The following is a 6175-nucleotide window of genomic DNA, read 5'->3' as shown; positions in this document are numbered from 1 at the left end:
ATCCTCGTGCAGGACGGCTTTATTTTTCAGTTCAGATCCTCTTCACCTTGACTTGCTGTCTCAGAAGCTTTCTAATGCTGGTGATCATCAGTCAGATTCAAACTCTACATAACATTTTCAAGTGTTCTGTCACCTTTTCTCTTTTATGTAACTAAAACTTGTCCATAAATGTTAAAACTCTGTGCTTGAAGTTTGCTACCACAAATAAGGCAAAGCAATACATATTTAGCAATATAAATATTCAAATAATACAACCCAAGACAACTTATAAGCATTTATAACCCCTAAATTGTAGCTCTCTCCAAAGTTGATTAGAAATTAAAAGCCTTGAAGATTCCCCTCACAGTGAAAATGAAGTTGGTATGATCTCAGCTGATAAATGTCTCTTATCAATTTGCACCTTGACCAAATGTTTTCTACGCCTGTCGAAAGGTGATAGTCTCCGTCCATACTTACAATAACTTTGTCTTGTCCTGCCAAATACTTCCGATGTGCTTAAGATAATTTAATGAAACAAGATGCACATTTGTAGACAGCTGGTCACCTAATCTTTTCATCATCTAAGGTCAAGGTCAAAGGTTATACAAGGCCTTTGCTTGTCCGGGCCATGGCTATAGTTTGTTGTATTGCTGTATAGTAGTTTGTCGTCGGCATATAATGTGCTGTAAATACCTTACTCTTATTATAGCTAACCTCAAGCTTCTGGTATAAGTCTGGCTGAATATTTGACCACTCTTGTTGGCAGAATTGACTGAGATCATTTAAACTGGTTAGTTTCCCATAATGGACCTGACTTTTAATCACAGTCTACAAACTTTTAACGGGGCTGAGGTCAGGGCTTTGGGAACATCATTGCTGAAGCTTCATGTTAGCGGCTTTATCCAATCAGAAACTAGTTTTAGGTGCATTTGAGATTGTTGACTATGATTATTGGAACGCTCAGTCTTGTCCACATTTCTCTTAGTTGACACTCGCGGCATGATGCCACCACCACCACCACCACCATGCCTGACAGTTGGTACATAGTTGAGCCCTAGTGGTTCCCAAACATTGGAGGACAGTTTCCTTTCTTCTGAGATTGTAAGAGAAGTTGAAATCAGGCCAGTGAGAACAAATCTTTTATGTTGGCAAAAAGAAACTACCAGCTGCGGTCAGTCATGATCACCAAAAGTGTTTTAGTCCTTCAGCACCACTTGGTAAAGGATTTATTTGTATGTATCAGAGCCTGTATCTATAGTTTAATGATTTTTTTTGTTATAATTAGTGTATGTAAACTTCTGTCTTCTTGAAGTTGCTCTTTAAAAGGTTGCAGGAAACTACGAAAGTCACAAAATGCTGACAGATTAGAAACATTTAGTAACTATTTAAATTTGTACATCTGCGCCTCCTTTCGGTTTGTGTTGCTCGTTCTAAAATGAACGCAGAAAGCACGTATCTTTGACCGCTTTTTCAAGTTAACGTTTGCTGAAAAATATTACCAACTCAAAATGAATCTGATTATTTTCACCAGCAGGGAAAGTCCACCTGAACCTGAAAAACCCAGACATTTAAACTGACTTCTGGTGTTTAAAAAAAAGTTCAACCACACACAAATGACAAACTTCAGCATCAGCAGGTCATGGCTGTTTAGTCTGGAAACCAAGATCAGTGTCATTTCTACGTAGGAGCTCCGCAGGCCCCTCTTGAAGGTCTGTGTGTACCTAAACATGCTTTTCTGCACGAGGCTCGCTGTGCGTTCCTGCCGTGGAGTCGGCTGTTTCTGTAATCAACATCTTGAACTTCTACTTCATACGAGATTTCTCCCAAAGTTTCTTTGACGTTTGAGAGGTGTTCAGGTGTGAACGTCAACGTCACAGCTTCCTGATGTGGATGAACGTTAGAAGCTGCAGCTTCATCTGGACACGGTTGGAAACAGATCTTAAAGGAATTCATGTATTTCTTGAGGCTCCTGATAACGAGACTTCAAACAGAATGATGATTAGCTCATATATGCAGCGCCCTGACAGCTTTAATTTAGTTTTCTCACGCGAGATTGATTCAAAAGTTGACCTGGTATTTACACGTTTTTATCAGTATTCATCCAAGTGTCATAGAAACGCTCACACTGAGCTGATCATATGAACGGGAAATGATTGAGTAATGCACAGCAGTGATTTGATGCAAGTTTAGAACTTGTTGTAAACGTGACAGACAATGGAGGGAACTTTATTCTGTTCAGTGCAAACAAACTCAGCCAGCCAACACTTCTAAAGTTCACAAATCATCATTATTTAAAGCAGTGGTTCCCAACACTGGTCCTTGAGGAACACCATCCTGCATATTTTATTTGTTTCTCTGCTTGATCACACCTTATTCAGTGATTTAATTACTTCCTCAAGTTCTGCAGAAGCCTGTTAATCACCCGTTCATTCAAATCAGGTGTGCTGGAGCAGAGAAGCATCATGCGGGATGGTGTTCCTCAAGGACCAGTGTTGGGAACCACTGATTTAAAGTATTAAAGTTTTCCCATTTTTCTCCTGGAGCTAAAACTGTCTTTAAAAGCTTTAGACGCTAAAGTGTTTTAATTGAAGTCCTCGTTGCTAATTCAGATCACTTCAGCAACGTGAAAACAGCAAACAGCTCTGAGCCTTTTTGTTTTAATCAGATTTACATCAAATTATACGCAACCCATTCACTGTTTTCAGGCCCGCCATTTACTGGAAAACGGTGATAAATAATATTAACATACTGGGATTTAAGCTAACTGTACATGTACTTTTATTTTAAAGGAGCAGTAGTGAACACTGCTCCTTTAAAATAAAAAATTCCCTTCAAAAAACGCTGAACCCGCGCCATGCTGATATCAAAAATACACAAAACTGTTTAGGCCTGACCCAATTTTTTTCCCCTTAATTACTTTTCGTTGTTACTCCAGCACACAGTGAAAATTTGACAACAATGGGATCAGGATAAAGTGAATTAGGTTAATAAAACCAGTAAAAACTGCTTCATTGTGGTTTGGTGCACAAAGTGATAGTGGGCATATCCAGCTGCTGGTTTAAAGCTCCACATTTTGTCCAAAAAAAAAAAGTATCAGTTTTTCTCATCAAAAACTGTTGACAGAAGGTGCAAGAGTTGCATAAAATCAGTTTTAATCGCATATCCTGAGTAGTTTAGACAGGCTTAAAATAAAGTTGGGCTGATATGGAATGATGGGCGGAGCCTGATCAGGCCACTAGGATTGACCAATCAGAACTAACTTGTCTTTTGGAGAACGATGGCTGCTTGAAGTTCTATTTGATGGGACCTTACAGAACTTTCGGCTGTTCTTTCAGAGGAGCGTTAATTATTACTTCTTGTCAACAGCTGAGAGTTTGTTGAAGCAGCTTCGTGCCGTCCCCTCAGTCCCAGGACGGAGCTGCAGCTTCTGTTTTAGGGCAAAGTGGAACGTTTCACGTCTCGTCTGACCCATCGTCAGCTTTGTCCAAATATATAAAACCATGTATCAAAAGGTTTTTTTGTTTGTTTATTTTTTATATATTATAGAGGTATTTTTGGAATAGTTGAAATGAATAAAGGTCACATTTTTAATGGGGGTGCATTATTAATGAAATGTTTTGTGCTTTAGTTTGACCCAGCAGTAACTCCTGCAGCTCTGAGCTTAGAGTGTCTCTACACATCCTAATTCAGTTGGGTTACTTTTGGATGAACGTGCATGAAATAAGACATTTAATATAAAAATAATAATAAGCAGAGACAGCAGAAAACTATATTGACACAAGCTTCATGGGTCCCATCTGTTCTGACGTCCTGTTCAAACCAGCATTCGTAATGCAAACACGTTATTTAGCCTTGATGAAGTTTCTGCTCAGCACGAGTTGTTTAGGCAACGACGGAGAGGATCAACTGGTGTAACCACCTGTTCTGATCAGTCTTGCAGGTGGGGATGTCAGCCTGTCAGGTAGAAACAACTGGTACCTGCGTGGGTACCAAACCTTTCTTTTATTTAAACTGGGTTGTAACGTCACCTAGAAATGATCTTTTCACACTCCGCTCCTTCATTTCTGCCATTTACTGTATGATGACTCCATGCCAGTGATCTGGTCTTTAGTGGGTTAAAAGATTCAAGTCTAACCTCAAGTGTACAAAAACAAACAGATTCCATCATTTCATTGTTCAATCAGCACAAAGTGAAAATGTAAAAGCTGTGGGATGGTTGTGGAGGAGCTTTGGCCTACTCTTCTTTACAACTTTGCTTCAATTCATTTAGTTTAAAGCCATTTGTTTCTGTCTTAACATCCCACCACAGTGTTGTATTTGAGTTGAGCTCTGCATTTTGTCTGGACCATTACAACGCCTCGACTCTTTTCTTTTTGAGCCGGTCTGTTGTAGATTAGCTGCGTTTGGCATCGTTGTTCTGTTTTATGACACGGTTTGGTTCAGTTGTTGGACAGATGGACTCACATTCGACACCAGAATCTTTTGGTCCACAGAGGAGTTCATGGTCGACTCTTTAACTGTAAAGTCCTGTGGCTGCAAAGCAAACCCAAATCATTACCCCTCCACCACCGTGCTCAACATGTTGATCAAGTGTTTTAAATGGTGTCCACTTCCTCCCTGTACGATAGTGAACTCCAGACCTTTTGAAAATGCTCTTAATAACGCTTTACAGATTTATGGGCAGCAACTGTTGCTTCTCTGAGGTCATTGCTGATGTCTTTCCTTCTTGGCATTGTGTTACCACACCTGTTTTCTCCAGAGCGGCAAACTGACCAATCTCCTGGTTTTATTGAAGTGGTCCCACAGATGATAAATCAGTTTATTAATACATTTGATCAGCAGCTCCTGGCTGATATTTTCTCTTTAAAACTTAAAATCAGCACGTGTGGTTTCACTGAGATTTTTTTTTATTTATTTTTTGTTTAATAATTACATAGTGGAGTCTGTGTTTTTGTACTCTCGTGATTAAATTTGACTTTTCTTTTTAGAACCAGGTGAAAGACCAGATCTTTGTTTTTCATGTGCTGATGAGTAAATGAACAGAGCTGGAATATAAAACTCATATTACATAGATTCATTACAGAGGGAAGTATTTCAAGTCTTTATTTCCTATATTTTCATGATTATGTCTTACAGATGATGAAAAACCAAAATTCAGTGTCTCAGAAAAGGAGGATGTTGTGAAGAGGTGCAATGTTGTGAACATCTGGCATCACACTCTAATCAGCTGGACATGAGCTACAAATGTCTCATTCCTCAAGTCCAGCCACTCCTGAACCAGAGACAACATCAGAAGTGTCTTAGCTGCGGAGGAGACAAAGAACTGGGCTGTTGCTCAGTGGTCCAACATCCTCTTTTCAGATGAAAGTGAATTTTCATTTAATTTGTAAATCAAGGTCCCAGAGTCTGGAGGACGAGTGAAGAGGTCCAGAATCCACGTTGTTTGAAGTCCAGAGAAGTTTCTACAGTGAGTGATGGTTTGGGTCCATGTCCTCTGCTGGTGCTGGTCCACTGGGTTTTCTGAAGTCCTCAGCAGGTAAGATGCTTCTGGCTGTCTCTGGTTCAGGAGTTGAGACATGTAGCTCATGTCTAAGATTCATCTGTGCACAGCGTGCATGAGCTTCCAATATGAACCTTTATCACAATATTCTTGATTTTCTGAGATGCTGAATTTTGTGTTTTTATAATTTTTAAGCCAAAATCATCCAGATTACAAGAAATAAAGGCTGAAATGTTTCACTCTGTGTAATGAATGTATGTAATATGAGTTTCACTTGTGAATGCCTGAGGATACTAAACTTTTTCACAATACTTTTATTAGAGACGTACCTGTAAATATGCAGTGCCAGGTGTGCTCCAGGAAAATTCTCTTTACCTGATAAGACTGTCCAGGGTTGTAGATCCTGTTTGAATCAAACCCAGGGAATACTCAACAAGGTCAAAGACCGCCCTGAGACGACCTTCACTGTAAAAAAAAAATCCAGCATCAAGCAGCTCTAAATGAAAAGGCAGGTGAACGTACAGAAGTGTTTTCAGGAATCTCCAACAAAATCACACCTTGTGGTTCAGTTAATGATTATTTTGTTCTTTTTCAGACACTGTTGCCTCATTTCACTTTAAGCCTGAGTTCTTTTTATTTTGGTAGTTTGAGAGGCGTCTGTGTGAGGCCTGATGGGCGGGGGGGGGGGGGGGGGGG

This window comes from Nematolebias whitei, chromosome 18, assembly GCF_014905685.2.
Source record: "Nematolebias whitei isolate Nwh7 chromosome 18, NemWhi1, whole genome shotgun sequence".
Classification (NCBI taxonomy): domain Eukaryota; kingdom Metazoa; phylum Chordata; class Actinopteri; order Cyprinodontiformes; family Rivulidae; genus Nematolebias; species Nematolebias whitei.
The sequence above is the reverse complement of the archived record's forward strand: the minus strand, read 5'-3'. Positions refer to the sequence as shown.